We start from the raw sequence: 22,004 nt of genomic DNA on the forward strand, positions 1-22,004 counted from the left end.
TAGCAAGTTAATAAGTTTATAAATCATAATTAACTACAACTTTCTGTTCGGTTGCCCTTCTGAATTGCTTTCTTTTTGACTTTTTTTTTTTGTTTTTTTCTTTTCCCTATGTAATTTGCTGCATGCATACTTTATTTTAAAGATGGGTAGACTTCATTTTTATGGTGATGGGTTTGGCTTAACTGGAAATGTGTAACCATGTCACGAGTGAAACACACGTGAATGTGCGAATGCACATGTTTGCACATGTGTGAAGATAAATGTGTACATAAATGCTTAACTGACTTCCAGGGAGCATCAGTTCTCTACCACTTGCTGGGTGCAATTCTTGAAACATGTTGATTCCAGTATTCCATCAGGGACTCCTTATTTCTGTACAATAAAGGGAAGTCAAATAAAGTATAATGAATTTTCAAACACTTCAGAAAAGCTTTAAAATGTTCAAAGAGAGAGCCAAAAAGCCTCACTCATTAGGATTCTACTTGGGGAATGTGGGTGAGCTTCATTAGAGTGTGGAACCACAGGGGGCAGAAAGGATTCTTGCAAATGCCTTTTTCTTCATTGTATCGTATCACACATCTTCCCTAGTGGCTTATTTAGAATGAACTGTGATTTTAGCAAGACAGGGTGCAGAGGTAAGTGGTAATAATTAAGGGAGCATAGGCTTAACTGTGAAATTCTTTCCCACCGCCCTGGCCAACTGCACCCTCACAAGCATTCCTGGTCACCTGTACGTCAATGTACACACGTGCTTATCCATGTTATTCTTAACCTAAGACATTTAGATTTTCCTCCCAAACCTCTACCTTTTCCTCTCCTAGTTGTCACAGGTTTCTTTGTTGTCTTCTTTTCACTCTCATGCAAATATTGTAAGTTTTATACCAATGCCAAAAAATTTTAACAATTTTATATGTTGTCAAATGCGTGTAGTTGACTTCAGGCTGTCTTTGCTGTTCTCTTATATTTCTCACAAGCACTGTTTTCCCCTCTGTAAGATATGAGGACAGATGCCCCTTCTTCCCTCCAGCCTTTTCTCTAGTTGCTAAGTCTCAAATTCAGTTCTTGGTTGATTGAGCAGCCTGGTCTGGGGCATTTCCATAGCATGAGGTCATCCTCTATAGTGATCTCTTAATTGATGCCACTACAAATCCACAGCCTCCAGCATTCCCTTCGACCCTGCAGAGCTGAAGGTCACACATCTCCCACCTCTGGATGACCAGGCCAGTTCAGTACCCAGAACAGCTCCTTCTGTGCCTACATTCACAGATAAAGACCTTTAAAATAAAATGTACTATGCTGACCCTTTTTGGCCCTGAAAGAACTCCACTAGATTTTACCTTCTCTCTTTGATCTTTGGTCTGGTAGAGTTGGTTTTTGCCCTAATAACTCCGCACGTAGATATTCACCTTCGAAACCCTTATCACCGAGAATTCACTCGAATACTCTAACTTTCCCACTCCACACTTTCCTTGTGATATAGAACCCCTTCTTGTCTGCATATTATAAAATACACCTGCAACTGAATCCCTGATGATACCAATTATAAAACTGGCTCAAAATATTTTTTGTGCAAAGTGGAAGCCATTCAACATTGTAGACCCAGGGAATCATCAGATAAATGGTGTTATAGATGAGTAGGAAATAACACAAACCCAACACTTACCTGTCTGGAAAATTATTTCTTCTGAAGTAGTCTATTATGCTAACACTGAGGTAGAGAGTACCTGCATTCCGATACTAACTCTCTCTCGAATCTTAAATAAATAATTTTAAATACATCTCACTTCATTGAAATTTAATTTTCACATTTTTAAAAGAAGGAAACTTTTTTTTTTTTAAATAGAATTTCTTAGCTCTTATGTGATATGGAGGACCTGCCATCTTCCATTGCCAAGGCATGGTGCAGCATAGGGAAGCATTCATCAGCATTTGTATAACCCACCACATCACATCTCAAGGTTGATGTGAGACTTGGAGATAATGAAGTATAAAGTGCTTACAAACATAATAGATGTTCAATAGATTTTAGTTTTATCACACACAAACACATAATCTATTTGTATTAATAAAGCACATCATAAATTAAATGCCTACATAAAGTCATCATAGAACACATTAAATATCCATTTTTTACTATATTGATTTTTAAATAGCATTACAACTTTTTCTTCCCTCTAGAGACAGGATGGAGGAGGTAACTTCTTTGAAGCCTGTATTAGGTAGGTTACATTACGTTATGCTAAGAAAGTGCCCCCAAATCTCAATAGTTTGTGATAGCCAAGGATTATCATCATCCAGTTTACATGACTCTCGTGTGTTGGATGTGGCATGCATGCTATTTTTATGCTAGGACTCAAGCTGAGAGAGAAGTTTCTATTGGGAATATTGTCATGCTTATGGCTGAGGGTCCATGCACCTTGGGACTACACGATGGTGAAGTTTCTGCTGAAATGCGCTTATGTCCTTTCTGCTCATATTCCATTCCCTATGCAAGTCACTTGGTTAAACAAGAAGTCAGTAAGGCCAAAATATTTCACCCTTCCAAAGCAAACATAATAGATATTTGAGAGTCTCATTTCAAAGAAAGCAGACACCTTGAAGGATTAGAGAAGAGAATTAAAACCTGCACAAACATCTACTAGATGAAAAGCATTTGGCACCAAATACCAATATCCTGGTCCCTACTCGGTCATTAACTTGGTGTGTAATTTTTTTTTCTCTTTCTTTCTTTTTTTTTTTTGAGATGGAGTTTTGCTTTTGTTGCCCAAGCTGGAGTGTAATGGTGCGATCTTGGTTCACTGCAACCTCTGCCTCCTGGGTTCAAGAGATTCTCCAGTCTCAGCCTCCTGAATATAGGCACATGCCACCACGCTTGGCTAATTTTTTGCATATTTAGTAGAAACGGGGCTTCACCATTTTAGCCAGACTGGTCTCGAACTCCTGACCTCAGAAGATCTGCCTGAGTTGGCCTCCCAGAGTGCTGGGATTACAGGCGTGAGCCCTTGCACTCGGCACTTGGTGTGTACTTTTAAGCAGTTTACTTAATCTTTTAACCTTAAATGATTGAGACCATTTTTATTTAACATAGAAATGCTACTAGTCTCCTTGTCTACTTTCTGGAATTGGTAAGGGAAGACACTAAGTAACAAAAGTGTCAAAGTGTTTTACAAATCAAACAAAACCTAAATAAACAAAAGTCCAGTGGGATCCAAGTATCAGATGCCACCAGATTTATTCACCTGACAGACCAGGGATTAGTCTAGACAGGTAGATGTGCTATGCTACAATCTGGCAATATCTGTAATATGGAGCAGAAAACAGGTACAGATTTGCTTCATTATTTGTACCTTGAAAGAGTTATAATTTACACTATTACTTTCAAAGAGATGTTCAAATATGGAGAAGGAATACTCTTAGATAAAAAGTCTGCTCTTTCTTGATCAGTCTTCAGACTTTGATGTGAACTGGACATATTATAACAGGGGTCTAATTATGAGGGCTTTTGTACTCTGCACACTGCACAATAATTCTTCTTTAAACAATGATGGTAACAAATCTTGAATAGCTATCAGTCCCCAAAATTTAATCTCTATATATTAGAATGATGGAGAACTATCACTTAAATATAAAACGCTTCCCTACTCTCTTCTTGAATGGAATGCGAGACCGACGGCCAGGAGTCAGAACTCCTTCATTGGAGGCCTGTATTAGTTTGCAGACAAACTACCAAAAACAATACGTCGAATTACCATTAACTGTAGGGCTTAGAACAAGAGAAATTTATTGTGTCATAGTTTCAGAGAAGACTGATCAAGATGTTAGCCAGGCCATGCTCCTTGTGAAGGGCTTAGGGAAGAACCTGCTCCAGGCATCTCTCCGAATTTCTGGTAGTTTCTTGGCTTATGGAAACTCAACTCCATTTTCTCATGGTGTTCTCCCTGTAAGTATTTCTGTCTCTGTGTCCCAATTTTTTTTAACTGTTACTTTAAGTTCAAGAGTACCCATGTTCAGGTTTGTTACATAGGTAAACTTGTGTCATGGGGGTTTGTTGTACAGATTATTTCATCACCCAGGGATTAAGCCCAGTACCCATTAGTTACTTTTCCTGATCCTCTCCCTCCTCCCACCCTCCAGTTGGCCCCAGTGTATGTGGTTCTCCTCTATGTGTCCATGAGTTCTCATCATTTAGCTCTCTCCTACAAGTGAGAACATGCAGTATTTGGTTTTCTGTTCCTGTGTTAATTTTCTAAGACTAAAGGCCTCCAGTTCCATCCATGTCCTTGCAAATGACATGATCTCATTCTGTTTTTATGGTGGCATAGTATTCCATGGTATATATGTGCCACATTTTCTTCATCCAGTCTATCACTGATGGGCATGTAGGTTGATTCCATGTCTTTGCTATTGTGAATATTGCTGCAATGAACGTGCATGTGCATGTGTTTTCATGATAGAACAATTTATATTCCTTTGGGTTTATAGCCAGTAATGGGATTGCTGGGTTGAATGGTACTTTTTTCGTTAAGTCTTTGATGATTTGCCTTACTGTCTTCCACAACGGTTGAACTAATTTACCCTCTCACCAATAGCGTATAAGTGTTTCCTTTTCTCTACAACCTCGCCAGCATGTTACTTTTGACTTTTCGGTAATAGCCATTCTGATTGGTGTGAGATGGTATCTCGTAGTTTTGATTTGCAGGTATCTAAGGATAGTAGTCATAGTGGATTAGGGCCCACCCTAATAACTTCATCTTAACCGGTTATATGTGCAATGACCTTATTTCCAAATAAGGCCGCATTCTCAGGTACTGGAAGTTAGGACTGCAACATATGAATTTCTGGGGATACAGTTCAACCCATAACAAGGCCTAACCTAACATACGGTGTTGTTTTAATTAAATTGTTTTGCTCTCTGTCCTTCAACAGTAGATCTTTAACTGGACACCTTTTCACCAGAAAATGTCAAAAGCACCCCTGTCTTCAAGATTCTAAGACCTTGAGATGCTAGACCCTAAATTAATTTTGTCAATAATAAAATTAACATATGGGACCAAAAATACATGACCTGCTTATTTCAGTATTGACAAGAGTTATTGTTCTCCCCCAGAAAGCCTTTGACCTAGGGGAAGAACTGTAAAATGACCAAGTTTAAGGAACCTTTCATGGTCATCTAAAGGAAACTTCCTTCCTATCGTGTTGTTGTTTTTTGTTTTTTTGTTTTTTTGATGGAGTCTCGCTCTGTCACCCAGTGCAGTGGTGCAATCTCAGCTCACTGAAACCTCTGCCTCCTGGGTTCAAGTGATTCTCCTGCCTCAGCCTCCTGAGTAGCTGAGATTACAAGCACATGCCGCCACTCCCATCTAATTTTTGTATTTTTAGTAGAGACATGATTTCAAATGTTAGCCAGGCTGGTCTCGAACTCCTGACCTCAAGTGATCTGCCTGCCCTGACCTCCCAAAGTGTTGGATTACAGGTGTGAGCCACTGTGCCCGGCATCAAGTGGTTTTTCTTATCTTTGCATAAATGCTTCCAGTAGCAGGAAACTCCTCTAAGTCTGTCTTCTTCATGTTAGGGCACTTGGGCTGGTCAGACCTGCTTTCTGGTGTTGGGCTAGTTGCACTCACACATAGGTTCAAATTTAACCTTCTGTGACTAGGCTGAGCTGATACCATCTATTTACGGTCAATGTCAGTCCCCTTCCCTGCTCATGATCCTTATTTTGACACCCTCAGGATAACTGTTTGAAGCTATAGCTCCCAGAGAGAGGAAGACAGCTTGAATGTTCCTGGCTCCTCTTTTTTTAACTTCTAATTTAGGTTCAGGGATTCATGTGGAGGTTTGTTATACAGGTAAATTCATGTCATGGGGGTTTGTTGTACAGATTATTTCCTTAGGCAGATACTAAGCCTATTACTCAATAGTTATTTTTTCTGCTCCTTTCCCTCCTCCCACTCTTCACCCTCAAGTAGGCCCCAGTGTCTGCTGTTCATTTCTTTGTATCCATGAGTTCTCATAATTTAGCTCTTACTTGTAAGTGAGAACATGTGGTATTTGATTTTTTTTTTTTTCTTGCTGCATTAGTTTGCTAAGGATAATGGCTTCCAGTTCCATCCCTGTTCTGGCAAAAGACATGGTCTTGTTCTCTTTTTACGACTGCATAATATTCCATGGTGTATATGTACTACATTTACTTTATTCAGTCTTCCATTGATGGGCATGTAGGTTGATTTTTGGCTCTTTTATTCTTCAGCATAAATTCCAGGTTCTTTAGCTCTTCATCTGAATCACACAAAAGCAAAAATCATGGCCCAAGCAATCCAGTGTTTGAACCACTCATTGAATCAACAGGAAACCAGAGTTAGAAATATCTATGAGATAAACATTAAGCTGTGCCACTTTTACCATAGCAGCTAAAGTGATTTAAAGAAAAAAAGACCTTTGTACTACATTTAAGACAGATTGTGTCAAGCTTAGAAACAATTAATATGTATGGATACCTATCACATCATTATTCAAACCCACACATTCACAAGAAAAATAGAAAAATTCCTGTTAGAAATTTACATATATAAATTTGAAAAGTTCCGCCGGACATGGTGGCTCACGCCTGTAATCCCAGCACTTTGGGAGGCCAAGGCAGGTGGATCACGAGGTCAGGAGATCCAGACTATCCTAGTTAATATGGTGAAACCCCATCTCTACTAAAAATACAAAAAAAAATTAGCTGGGCATGGTGGCGGGCGCCTGTAGTCCCAGCTACTCGGGAGGTTGAGACAGGAGAATGGTGTGACCCTGGAAGGCAGAGCTTGCACTGAGCCGAGATCACACCCTGCACTCCAGCCTGGGCGACAGAGCAAGATTTTGTCTAAAAAAAAACAAAACGAAAAGTTCCTTTCTAAACTCTGCTATGATTTATACAACCACATTTTGATAATTTGAATTATGTATTAAACACATATTCTAAATATACTTGTCATTATAATATGCTCTACACAACAATGTGCCATATTTCTTGCTAAGAATTCATCATATATATATGGTACATTCAAATGTATCAAGAAATGTATTTACATTTATTTGTAAAAAAATTAATGAAGCATCTGTGAATAAGATTTTAATTTACTGTTACCTGAAACTTAAAAAAAAAAACAACTTAAAACCTGATTTATAAATTTATCAAGATGCTAAAATTAGATTTTTTTCAGAATGGAAGAGAAAAAAAATTAACATTTTTCTACTTTTTATTCCTAGCACAAAGCACAATTTACTAAAGACATCAATATAAATATGCCATTGCAGTGACCTACAAAATAAAAGCAGTCAGGATCCAGCCTAGACAACGTACCAGGAAAAATTGTGTGTGTGTTTGTGTGTTTGTGTGTGTGTGTGCGTGTGTATGTGTGCATTCTATGAAATTGACCATGATAGCTTCAAGAAAACACAGAGAGGTGAGACAAAAGAGAGATTACCAGAGAATAAAAACATAGAGTACAAAGAATGCTAATTGGAGTATTATTTAAAACACCATCTTCTAAAATCTCAATGAATCCTAATGAATCAGAGGATTTATTTGAGCCTAATAATGGCTAAATACTTAGAGATTAGCATACAAAAAAATTAAAGGGTCCATCTTCAGCTTAAAAGTCAGGAAATAAGAAGCATTGCATGTCAGGACAGTGGAGAACTTGAAAATGTGTTCTGATTTCACCAACATATTTAACTCTCTCCAAAGCTGAGTCTTTGTTTCATAGTCAAGTCATTAGATTCCACCCTTGGCAATATTTTCTCAGCTCCTAGCTCTGCATTCTGTTATTTATTTCCCTTTCTGCCACATAGAAATGGGGACTTAATAAAAGCATATTTTATTTCCAATCTGCTATTTCATGGTTCTTGCCCTGATAATCATTACTTTTCTTTATTGCAAAACAATTTCTTTCTTAAAAGACATGCATCTCGAATGACCATATTTATATGCTGGCTGTTCCCTAAACGATAGCAAATGTCCCTTTATCTTTACCAGTTCTCTGTGGGTTGGGGACCAAGGTGGATTGAGTGATTGATGGGCTTTATTGGTGAGGGAGGCCCCTAGCTTGACTCCCTTAGGCCAGAACTGAACAGCATAAGCAAAGTGGAGGGTTGATAAATTACTCAAATATTTTTGCCCAAGTTACCCTTGAAGCTCCACAACCCTAAACAGATCTGAGGAGAGAGGAAAAATACTGATGATTCCACAGAACCCAAATCAAGTTCATAGTCCCATTCCCCTCTGAAGCAGAATAAAGCCCTCCTTTGCCATCTCCCATGGAAAACGCTTGTGGTGAATATCAGGAAACTTGGGATCAAGTCTAGATTCTGCTATAAAACCCCCATAACATCACTTTGTACTTTAGTTTCCCCACGTGTAAAATGTGACTTCAGTTTTTCATTTGATCGCTGCCAAATTAATGACAATCATGTCAGCCTGCTTTCATGAATGAATGTATGTATAAGGGAAACGAGAACAGAAAGATTTAATAATCTGTCCTCAGGTCATATAGATAGCATGTGACTGAGCCAAAGTTCCAAACAATTTTGGGGGCCCCCAGTACATAATACTGTCTCTCTAGGGATTTTGACCGAGAAATGTTGCACCAAAAGGTTGGAAGTGAAAAGAGGAAGACTTCTGCCCGCCCACGTCATGAAATTCTCTTCTCTAAATTTTTCCTTTTGTATTATTCCTTGAACAATCCTTAATTCACGCGGTCTATGCACATAGTATAATAGTTTAACTTACGTTCAACTTCTTTTCCTTTTATTTGTCCTGGTGCACCCTTACCTGGTCATCCAGTGACATCTTACCTACATTATCACTGCTGTGTTCTTAAACTTTCCATCCAAGCAGATGGAACTTTCCTTCCACACAGATGGAACATAACCAGAGACAGCCAAAATACAAACAGAATCACATCTCAAGAATTGCCCATGGGAAGAAGATGGAAGTCACATCAGATCATCTTGGAATTACATTTCATTCCCCTATATTTTTTATTCCTATGGACGTAAACACGCAAATATAGGTTAGGAACCCCACTTAAGAGAAGCCTCGAGTTTTTATATATTTTTTCACATCTCTGGCCAAACCTTCTCCTGATCACCTTACCTTGTAATCAACCAGGAGTCTCTCTCCCTTTTTACAACATGCAATGAATCCCAAAGCAGGAAAAACAACCACAGAAATAACTATGAACTGTGATTCCTCTTATGTTCTGTCGGCAAGGCTAAAGTACAAAGCTCTATACCTTGCTTAGAGTTATAACAACAAGAAGGCCTAGAAAGCCTGGATCCCCACTTTGAAAATTAAGACCTATCTACGTCAAGTACATTATTACATCTAGTTAAGAATACTTCCCTGGCTGGGCACAGTGGCTCACGCCTGTAATCTCAACACTTTGGGAGGCTGAGGTGGCCAGATCACTTGAGGTCAGGGGTTCATGACCAGCCTGGCCAACATAGTGAAACCCTGTCTCTACTAACAATACAAAAATTAGCCAGGCGTGGTGGTGCACGCCTGTAATCCCAGCTACTCAGGAGGCCTAGGCAGGGGAATGGCTTGAACCTGGGAGGCGGAGGTTGCAGTAAGCCAAGATTGTGCCACTGCACTCCAGCCTGGGGGACAGAGCAAGACTCCATCTCAAACAAACAAACAAACAAACAAAGAATACTTCCCTAATTAAAGAAAGTAATTCTGGCTCCTGTGATAACATTGAATTAGCAAGCTATCCAGCCCGTCAAACTTACTTCTTTCACTGAGTTGCAACTTTCCATGAGTAACCTTGCTCTGCCTCACACCCAGTGCCCTTAGAATTCTAAGAGTCATCTTACCTTTACTGTATCAGCATATAGCAAATATATTCAACGATAAGGATAAATGGTGAGGGAAGGAGGAACTCGCACCCTCCTCCCCTCACTATTTATTATTTTCCAAACAGCCTCAAGGAGCCTCAAGGAGCCACACACTTTAAGACCCTTACTTGACATATTGTTCTAGTCATCTTCAAGTTGCCATATTGTCACCAGAATGGTCTCCTTAAAAATATATCTGTAGAATGATGCTTACCAAAGTCTGAAAAGGGGTAGAGGGATGAAGAGAGGTAGGTTAATGAGTACAAACATAGAGTTAGATAAAAGCAATAAGTTCTAGTGTTTGATGGCACTGTAGGGTGACTCTAGTTAACAAAGTTATGTTACATATTTAAAAACAGCTAGACGTGAAGATTTAAAATGTTCCCAACACCAATAAATGATAAACATTCAAGGTGATAGATGCGCTAAACTTCCTGATTTGACCATTACACATTGTACGCATGTATCAAAATATCACATGTACCCCATACAAATATATAATTATTGTATATCAATAAATTTGTTTTGACTATGATTATTTTCCTTGCTTGTTTGCAAACTCCAAGTGGATAGTTCACCTACCCAGCCTTATCCTTGTCATTCACCAATTGGTACCCTCTACCCCGAGACCAAGTCCCTGAAAGTAGCCTCTCAGCTCTATGCTGCCTTCTACTTGCCAGCCTATGCTATTGCAATTGCAGCAACCCGGCATGGCTTCCCTGCTTTATCCAGGGAGTCTCCAGCTTTCAGCTCATGCCATCTCCTTTGTGAGGTGAGATTTATTATATTATGAGATTATATTATATGTATTATATAATATATATTATTTATATTATATATTATATAAATTATATATAAATATATTATGTATAATTTATATATTTATATTATATATTATATAAATTATATATAAATATATTATGTATAATTTATATATTTATATATAATATAATAATATATTATATATTTATATATAATTAATAATATAATAATAATATATTTATTTATACATAATATGTATTATATATAATATAAATTATATATAATATAAATTATATATAAATATATAATATAAATTATACATAATATATTTATATATTATATGTCATATATGATATTTAATATATATTTAAATATTATATATGCATTTTATATAAAACATCAGATAAAATGGCATACTTGTAACCTTTCCATGTACTCTAACACGGCACCTCTACCATCACATTGAATTTATTTGTACAGGATTTGGTTTCCTCCATTATACTGTGGTTTTCTTGGCATCATGCCTCATCTTACTTTGTATCTTTAGTGTCCAACACAGGGTCTGGTATTTAGAAAGTATCAAATAAATATTTGTGGAATAAACCAACAAGCACAACTCATTTGCCTCATTTCCTGTCATCTGCCTCGGAACAACCCTTTCAGATATGCTAAAGAATTATTTTCATTGTCTTAGATTCTGCAATAATTCAGACATCCTGTCTATAACACTTATTAATCATAATAACTTTGAAATAATTTCTCTGTGCAAATATTCAGGGGCTCATCCATAACTAAGTGAAATATAGCCTGAAATAATCAATCATTATTTTCTAAACCAAAGACCCTGTAATTAAGGAGTCTATCAATGTGCCAACAACTTATGGGACTAGAAATTAATTTTTGTTTGTTAAAGGACCTTAAAGACAATGTAATATGAGTCCATTGTGAAATGGATTAATAAATTGCTTGTCTCATTTCACTTGTTCGTTTCTATTTAAATTCTGCAAGAAAGAAGAAAAGTTGTGTAGTTTTATTTCTTTAAAAATTTGACATGATGCACACTTTGTTGCAAATCAGACGAACCGTCATTGTATTTGTCAACTGTGTGGAAGGAGGAAGTGAACACCTGCACACTATGTCCCATTATACAGATAATTTCTTTCTGCGCTTTGCTGAGTTTATTCTTTAATGAAGATGCACTAAGTGCCCTCTTATACGGCATGCACACATTGCTATTGCTTTTGTGGAGATGATACAAGTTGAAGCCTGGAGACTGGGTCTCAGTTACCCTAGGCTTCTCATTTAGTAACAGGCATCATCAGAATCAGAACTCAGGTTTATCTGACTCCAGGTCCCATGTCCATTCTTTCACACCTTCAGTCATTATGCATTTGATTCTAAGGCCCTATGTGACATATTGTTTGCTGCTTTTTCTTTGAAGCAGTTAAAGGCAAGTTGAAGGAAATCCCACAGAGGCCAACATTCTTATGAAAAGATCCACTTGACACATAACTAAAGCATCTGAGCTGAAACAGGACTTGGAGATCATCTCCTTGATCTCTTTCATTTAAAGGATGAATTAAATTCATTTAAAGATGAATGAACAAACATTCAATGTGTATCTTCTATAGCCCATTCATTTATTTTATTTGCTCAACCAATATTCGTGGAATATCTACTGTATGAGACACAGTGCTAAACAGGGGTTAAAATATTAAACAAGGCCAGGCACCGTGGCTCAAGCCTGTAATCCCAGCATTTTGGGAGACCGAGGTGGGCGGATTACCTGAGGTCAGGAGTTCAAGACCAGCCTGGCCAACATGGTGAAATCTTGTCTCTAAAAAAATACAAAAATTAGCTGGGCATGAAGGCAGTTTCTTGGGAGCTACTTGGGAGGCTGAGGCGGGAGAATCACTTGAACCTAGGAGGCCAAGGTTGCAATGAGCCGAGATCGCACCATTGCACTCCAGCCTGGGTGACAGAGTGAGATTCCATCTGAAAAACAAACAAACATTACACAAGACAGACTTGTTTTTAAGTGCTGATGGAACTCAAAATTTTCATCAGAGTAATGGGATGAGAAAAAGTTAAGCAGAAACCCCCTGAGTTACTGTAAATGTAGGGCCCTTGCAAGTCCACCCTCACCCACCTTATCTGAGTGACAGGGTCCTTTAGCACATGCGTGCATCTATTGTTTGTGGAGGTAAGGTGAAATGCCCATTGCCTCTCCTAGACTTCAAGCTCCCTGAGGTCAAGAACAACGTCTTGCTCCTAAGGGAACATCAGGAACTCCTTATGTTCTCAATATGGTGACAACATGAATGAATACATGAAAACATTTGCCATCCATTTTGGAGGAAAGCGAGTTTCCTTTTCAATGCTAAGTTCCATAAATTGAACATTAATGACAGTATCCGCAAAAACGAGGGATTTGATGCATAGAGTGACAAGGGCTCTGATATAAAAGACTCACCAGCTGAATGCAGATCAATGTGGAGAGGAACAAACAGAAGGAAATCAGCAGAACTTAGGCAACACACGAAAAGGTAAGTTCAAAAGAAATTTCAGTGGATACAATTGTCCCTGACAGTGCTTGCTGATGGGGTTGAATAGTTCTCTGATGAATAGGGAGTTAAAAGTTTATATTAAGAATATAATCAGGATCTCTTATGGGTTGCTTTACATAATTACACTTGAGATAATGATACAGTAAACTGTACGTAGTTCTTACCTCAATAGTCTTTATCTACTCAATCAACAAATATTTTAAAATTGTTTACTGCCTGTTAAACACTGGTATGTATTAATAGCAGTGCTTCTGAGTAATGGATTAAGTAATTTTTGACTAAATATTTTACTGTTGCTGCACGTATCTGAATAAAGCAATCTCTCCAGATATTGTTGGAGATTGGCATGTGTATTTTGAGGACCCTAGCTAACAACTGGAGCCCAGATTGGACAAAACTAGTTAAGTCACCTTGCTTTCAGAATGTTACCTTTGGACAAACCCTGTATCTTGTGTGGGTGTGCCAGATGTTACCATTTCTCATTTAATCTTGACATCATTTCTCCCTACGACAGCCAGATTTATCTTCCAAAATTCATTTGCATTTTAAAACCGAGGTTTTATTTCTGAGCATAAAAATGAGATGCTCACTATATAAACTTTAAAAAGTACAGAAAACTTCACAAAAAGAGAAAATTATTGCTTATAGCTTACTATATGTCCAGGTGATTTCCTTTTTTTTTTTTTTTTTTTTTTTTAATATAATAGACTTCTCAAAACAGATCTTAGTATCCTTTTATTAATTTAATTATTTACTTTGATTCTATAATAACTTCCTTTTACTTATGTTTTTAATGGACAATGAAGATTGTATGCATTTACTGTGTACAACGTATTGTTTTGAAGTTTACAGATATTGTAGAAAGACTAAATCTAGCTAATTAACATGTAATCAATAAGCATTTCTACATGTTCACATCATTTTTAAAATGACTATACATAATAAAGATACTATACTTATTAAGCAGTTCCTACTTGCTGGAAACTATTCTAAGGGGCTGAAATTTACTAATTTTTCAATCCCTAAGACAAAGCTATGAAATAGGTTTTTCATTTTATTATGAAATTAGCTTCATTTTACAGATAGAAGAATTAAAGCCATGAAAGTATTAATAAGTTGCTCATTTGGGAGGCCGAGATGGGCAGATCATGTGGTCATGAGTTCCAGTCCCACCTGGCCAATATGGTGAAACCCTGTTGCTACTAATAATACAAAAATTAGCCAGGCATGGTGTCATTGCCTGTAATCCCAGCTACTTGGGAGGCTGAGGCAGGAGAATCGCTTGAACCCAGGAGGCGGTGGTTGCAGTGAGCTCATATCACACCGCTGCACTCCAGCCTGGCGACACAGTGAGACTCCGTCTCAAAAATAAATAAAATAAAATAAAATAAAAGTTGCTCATGGTCACACAGCTCGTTAAAGGTATAGCCAGACTATGAATCCAGATAACACAACTCAGAGGTTACATCTTAACCACTAGGATTCATTGCCTTCTATGTACGCTAGCCTATGATACTGATAAACCCTAATTGTGCAAAATGTATGCATAGTTTTTTAAAAGAAATCACATAGGTCTATGAGTAACAAAATTCAGCAAACCTTCCCCAACCTGGCATCTTCCTCCCAGAAACAACTGTTCACAAATCCCTTAATTGTTTTCACCAAGTGTTTACCTTTCTATTTCTAAATAATATGCTAATACTTCTTTTCTTTTTTTAATCTTTTCTATCACCTATCAATTTCCTAGCATGAAGATGAGGTTCAGTTCTTTTATACTCGCTGCCCCCTGTCAAACATTCTTTCTCTCCTTTCTCTTCCCTCTTCCCGAGCCCTCCCCTTCCTCTCTTTCTCTGTATTCCTAAAAATATAGTATTTTGTGTAAGTCAACATTGAGTGTTTATTATGTTTACTTTTGAATGCATATATACAGTGTTTATAACTATCACAATATATGATAAATATACTTCCTTTCTTGAAAAATACCCTCCCCCCTGGAAATAATAGTTGCCTGTTAAAATTTTGAGGGAATTGTCATTTCGTTTTCTGCCTCTTTACCAATGATCCATCTCCTGAATCTCTGACAAAAAGGCAAAATCTCCTCTCGACATGGTCTAGACCATCAGTTCTATCTTCTTTTCTGGAAGACAGCCTCGCTGCAGCCTCCGTCCTGTTCCAATTCGGACTGGTTGCTCTGAGAGTTCTCTATGCAACTGTGGTTTGAGACGTCTCTTCAGCATCAGACTGGATATTCCCTTGCCTCTCTCCTGTTAGGTGTCTGCCATCTCCTCTACATCAAGTCTTCATCTGCTCGACTCACTCTCTCACACTGGTGGTCTATCTACATCAAGTCTTCATCTGCTCGACTCACTCTCTCACGCTGGTGGTCTATGTCCTCCAGAGGCTTCATGAGATGGTGCATGGCACATCTCATATTTTAAGATTGCATGTCTAAAAATATCATCTTAAAACTGCCTCACACTTGGTTGCTGGTTTGCTTGGATATAGGATATTAGGTTGAAAATCATTTTACCTTAAAGTTGTGAAAGTATTTCTTCTTGCCTTAAAGATTCAGCTGCTGCTGAGTTATTATTCCAAATTCCTTCTGTGCTCCTTTTCCCCATCTCTGTAGTCTTTTGGGATTATTTCTTTAGCCTCATAGTATGAAATCTCATGATGACATCTCTTGTATTCACGTCCCATTAATAATGCTGGGCACTCAAGATAGCTTTAGATCTGAAATAAGTCAGCTAGTCATGAAACATTTTCTTAATAATTTCTTTAATAATTTTTCCAGTTCGTTTTTACTCTTAATTCTTCTTAAAACATCTACACATTAAATATTAAACTGTGTAAAAGAACCTCTATTTGTATCTTTTCTCCCCCTGTCCTCTGAAGGATCCTTAACTCTTCCAGTCCTTCTAATTTTACTTCTGATGTGGTATTTTTAATACAAGATATTGTTCCCATTTATGTGTATTCCTTTTCTGTAGCATCTAGTTCTTATTTCATGAATTCATTATCTGCTCAGATCTCCCTGATGATATAAATAATGAATTCTTAACTCACAGCGTTTTTCTGTTTGCTTCAAGTGCACTATTTTCCCCCTACATATGTTTATTTATCTGGTGTCTGTCATTCTTGTTAGTGATGTCCCTAAAGTGGTGATGTTCACTAACAGTCATTCACATCTTAAAATGAGAACCAGAGGGCTAATTAAAAGTTTTGCATACTGGGGGGAGATTAATTTATGAAAGCCATTGTATGGGTGATAAGGTAGAAATACAGCTATTTTGTTGAGAGGATTTCAAATGTCAGAATCTATTTTATTGTGTTGTGTTGTGTTGTATTGTATTGTATCGGATCGGATCGATCCTATCTTATCTATCCATCTATTCACTCATCTATCTATCCATCTATTTATTTACTTTTTTCTTTTTCTCTTGAGCTGGTCAGTTTTTCTAGTCAAAAAATAAACTCACCCGGGTGAGGTGACTCATAGCTGTAATCCCAATATTTTGAGAGGCCGAAGCAGGTGAATCACCTGAGGTCAAGAGTTCGAGACCACCCTGGCCAACATGGTGAAACCCCGTCTCTACAAAAATATTTAAAAATTAGCCAGGTGTGGAGGCGCGTGCCTGTAGTGCCAGCTACTCTGGAGGCTGAGACAGGAGAATCGCTTGAACCCGGTAGGTGGAGGTTGCAGTGAGCCAAGATAGCACCATTGCACTCCAGCCTAGGTGACAGAATGAGACTGTGTCTCAAAACAACAACAACAAAAACAAACAAACAACAACAACAAAAAGAAACCCACCTCATATCTCCAAGAATTCTAAGACTGCTCACCAAAATTCTAGGAGCCAAGCAAGGAAAGGGGGTTGGAGGTGGCATCCCACCTCTCAAGTCTATAGAGATTTACTTACTCTCCCTCTTTTTGGTGTGATGCCTCATTTATACACTTGTCTGTGCCTGGTGGCCCAAGGCTGGAGTTTCTGGTTCATTTTCTCTAGGTATCAAACTTACAGTCTTCCACTGAAGTTGGTAAGTGTTGGTTACCTGGTATCCCTAAATGGTAGAGGTGACTTGAGGATCTGAGCAACTTTATATAAAGTCATATGAAAAACTCCTGTGAGTTCGATTCTGCAACTCATTCTGCCTTCAGAGACAACTGGAGTGTCTAACTTCAGGGGCTTTCTTAAGTTCTCAGACACAAAGGGGCTTGCTCTTCCTGGATTCCCCGGCTGCCTCCATTTTAGGAAGTCAGTTTTCACTCTTTCATCAGTTTTCTATATTCCAAATCTCTGTTTTCATCACTTTTCTACTTGATTTTCTGTCTTGTTCTCTTTGACTTTTTAGGCCTTTGCCTCTTTCAGGCTTTTTTTGTCATTTTAGTGAAAAGTTGGGAGGGATCAGTGACAAACCCAGGTGTTCCTTCACCGATTTTTAGCTGGAAATCCATTAACAGCATTTCCAGGTGGAGATTATTGTCCCATTTCACAGACAAGGCAACCGAGGCAAAGAGAGTTTTTAGCATGCTCAAGACCATAAGTTGAGTAAATGAGCTTGTGAATTTGGTGCTCTTTCCCAGGGAGTAGCTGACACTTGCCTTAATCCTGGGTTCTATCCAGCTGAGAAGTCATTATTCCCCTTAGATCTAACCAACAAGCTCCAGCATTAGATTTATGAGTCTGCTCTGAATGTTAAAGTCTGAAGAAAGATATATGTGATTTCCAAAGTTTCATGCTCATCCCTCAAATAGATCTTTAATTTATTTCCTTGAAATCCAAATAAATAAAATATTGTATATGAATGATGTAATGGCTTAAGGCCAGAGTTCCCTCTGATCCTGCTACAAATTTTGGGTTGGTGTTGCCATAAAACGTCCCTGCCCACACCTCAAAACCACACATAAGCTGTCATTAATCTCTCAGCTTACGAGTTGTGTTACTATCTCAGATTGATTCAAAAATATTTGGGTGTGGGTGCATACAAAGAGTTCATAGCATTGTTATATGAACTGTAGTAGATGTTTAAAAGTAAGGATATGAAAAAAAATGAGTTAATGCTGAATATCAGAGTCCAGGGGATCACACTGATTTCTTTGTTTACATTTAGACATTCTGCGGTCAATCTTTACTTTTTACCTTACTTTTTTCTCCCAAACATTTTATCTTAAAATTTTTCAAAAATATGGCAAAGTTGAGAGCATTTTACGGTGAGCACTCATCTCTCCCACCTACTTTCTACCATAAATATTTTACTATACTCATTTTTAAAATCACGCATCTATCTATCCCTCTATCCATCCATCAATTCATTTGTAACACATTTCAAAGTAAATCTCAGATACCTGTACACTTCCCCTAACTACTTCAGTATGCACATTATTAACTAGAGTTGATTATTTATTTACAATATTTTTCTTTCATGTCAAGATTTATACGTTACACAATGCAAAAATCCAAAGTGTCCATCCATTGAGATTTTACAAAAGCATTTATTTCCTGGTCTTTCATTTTCTCTTGTAGTCTATGCATTTATTTAATTCAATAGATGTTATTAAACACATTCCATGTGCCAAACATTAATAACGACACATATTAATATGATGTATGCTAGACAGAGGAAACGGTGGCTAATTCTTATGGTGGAATTCAGGGAGTTAAGCAACAGAGAGAGACGTTACAAAAAGCATTTGTCACTGAACGAACCCCTGAACAAAAGTGAAAAGAATGAGAAAATACGGTGTGTTTAGGGCAGAATGCATTGTCTTTTCTAGCCTGAGTCTAATGAGAATATGCATGTGTAGGAGAGTGGTGAGGAAGAGACATAATAATTTTAAAAATTCAAAATTCATAAACAACATGTATTAAAAAGTTGGCAATAAATGAAGTGCTTCATACTAGAGCAGTGAGCTTATGAGAGAGCCTGCACTTCCTCAGCTGTTCCTTCTTGAACCAAAATGACAAACTGGCAACTCAGATTTCAGCCTGTTTTATTTCATTGATAAACTGCTAACATTTAGATTTAGTGCATGTTTGATTTCTGACTTTTGAAATTTGTTTGAAATGTTTGAAAACTGACTACACATTTGCTCCCAAATGTCTTAATATAAATGTTTGGGGAAAACAACCAAGTGAGTATTCTAAAGCGTGAAAAGATCACTATGAAAAACGCTTCGTTATTTAAATCAAACTATAAATGCGTTTGCTGCAAGCTGGAAAATAAGGAGAAATATCAAGACTCAAAATAAAACCTTAAAATAGTAAAAAAATTAATAAATGAAAAGAAGAAAACTTTTTCTTAAATTCGTGGATTTATGACCATGAACATGACATGGTATGAACCTTGTCATCATTCATTCATTGATCCAATATGCTCTGATGACAGATGCATAAGAGGGGCTGTGTGTGTGTGTGTGTGTGTGTGTGTGTGTGTCTTTCCCTAAAGAGGCCACCATTTTTCTGACTCTCCAGTTAATTCTCTGACTTCTCTGTACTACTCCTGGTTCAGGATCTCACATCAGGCAACATTCTCCACCTGGTCTTCCTGCATCATTACTTTATCCATCTATCCTGAGTGATTTGCATTTCTATGTTAATGACTACCATAATGTACTGCTATATAATATGTAAAAAAAAAAAACAAAAAACAAAAAACTTCTTGAGGGAGAAAATGAGCTTTGGTTATTTATTTATTGAGAGACAGACTCTCACTCTGTTGCCCTGGCTGGAGTGCAATGGCATGATCTCGGCTCACCGCAACCTCCACCCCCCGGGTTCAGGTGATTCTCCTGCCCCGCCTCCCGAATAGTTGGGATTACAGGCATGCGCCACCACGCCCAACTAATTTTGTATTTTTACTAGAGATGGGGTTTCTCCATGTTGGTTAGGCTGGTCTCAAACTCCTGACCACAGGTGATCTGGCCACCTTGGCCTCCCAAAGTGCTGGGATTACAGGCGTTAGTCACTGTGGTAGGCCTGTTTATTTTTAATCTTGAAGTTTTAACACCATCCCTGGTGCAGAATATACATATGTGATCAGTAAATCTTTCTTATACTGATACATATTATTCAGGCAGTGAATATGAAATTAGTTCAGAGAACAACGTATGTTATTGAAGAGGGAGTAGTCAGGGGGAGTTTTTTTTTTTGGGATAAGAAAGGATGAGTGGAGAGCCAGAGTAGGGGCTAAAAATCAAAGATGGCTATAACTGGACATGCAAGGGAATAGGGATGTACATAAACATGGTGCATTTGACATCAGCAGGAATGTTCCCTTTTGGCACTGATGTAATTTATTTTACTTTAGTCCCTCTTTCAAGCCAGAATTTCAGTTTTCGCCTCCTTCTTTCTCTTTGACATTGAACAGAAGGGAAAGAGGAAGGAATTCAAGATAACTGGCTAGAGGGTACTGTTTTCCATCAGACACACTCATCCACTCATCCATAAATCCATTCATTTTTCCCATTTATCTCATCCAATTGTCTACCTATCAAGTCAAACTTGTACAAGTAAACTTAGTCTCATCCAAAAGAACAATGGATATCTAATTCAAAAAGGAGTAAAAATGATGTCTTCTGGCTGGAAGATGAATTGAAGAGTTAAATTAGCTAGACAACAAAGAGTTGGGAGAAAGAGATACAGTCGCCAGGCAATAAATGACTCTACCAATATCAATAACAATTAATGTATTGAAGAATTTGCAAATAGCTATAATTTGAAAGTGCCAGATCATTCTCCATGCAGTGAGAGAGCACAAAGAGTCTAACCACTCCTTAAGACACCTCTGCCAGCCCAAAGCCTTCTGATGTCTCCCTCAGATATTACTGATGTTCAGTCACAAAACTTTACTTGGAAAAATAATCCACCATTATGATAGGTTACACAGACCTCCATATGAATAAAGAGCCTATTTATTCAGCTACTGAAATTGATGCTGGAAAATACCTTTCAGCAACCAGTTCTCTTTGGGAAGCGCCTTGGCCGAAGAGTACTGCCTTGCCCAACTGGGGCAGCATGCATCCAATGTCTGGTTGACACAGGAGTGTGAGGACCTATTTCCTCACTCCAACTCTAAAAGGCCATCCCAGCTTCAGATGTCCTCACGACATCACTGGAATCCTTAGTTGAAACTACCTTGCATCTTCATCACTCCATCTACCCAATTCTTCCTTCCCTGTCCTTTCACAGGTGTTGATTCCAAGAGTACTCTATAATAAAGTAACTACAGCATTCATCTCCATCTCAGGGAATCAAACCTGAAAATGAAGACCTACAGGGGAGATTTCCAAGGGAAGCTCAGACAGATGCAGATGATCCACCGAGGCCCCGTAGTCACATCCCGCCTATGCAGAAAGTAATTCACAGTTCTCTGAGATCAGTCTAGTGAAAGCCGCACTAACAAAATGGCTTCATTCAAAACTAGCTCATAAGCGGGAGGCTCAGAGAATCAGCACTCCAAGACAAGGGTGATCATACCACATTAATTAATCCAATGTCTTTAATTTATTATGAGGAAATGAAAGTCCATAGGAAATCACTGATGAGGCAGAACAATGAATTCTGCCATTAGTTTTATGATCCTTCAATATATCTTCCTGTTTTATGTGTACTAGCTAGGCAATTGTTACTCTTAGGATGTCAGGAACAAGGGGGAGTATAATAATTAGGGCTTGAGTATCACTCGAGTCTTCACGCCATCATGAGTAGGAGCTCACCAAAGGAAACTGTTTAGTATCTCAGGCCAGGTCATGGAGGAAGTTAGCTAAGTTTTTCAAATCTTATTCTGTAAGAC

General features: G+C 37.9%; 1 long non-coding RNA gene across 1 annotated transcript in view; it reads right to left on the bottom strand.

Moving 5' to 3' along the window:
• Nucleotides 1-268: 268 nt before the first annotated feature.
• The window catches only part of LOC135968981 (uncharacterized), a 198,181-nt gene continuing 176,445 nt past the window's right edge, over nt 269-22,004 (bottom strand). Inside the window, exon 3 of the long non-coding RNA XR_010584029.2 lies at nt 269-372. This is a non-coding gene — a long non-coding RNA (uncharacterized lncRNA). The remainder of the gene's footprint in view (nt 373-22,004) is intronic.

This window comes from Macaca fascicularis, chromosome 20, assembly GCF_037993035.2.
Source record: "Macaca fascicularis isolate 582-1 chromosome 20, T2T-MFA8v1.1".
NCBI classification, from domain to species: Eukaryota; Metazoa; Chordata; class Mammalia; order Primates; family Cercopithecidae; genus Macaca; species Macaca fascicularis.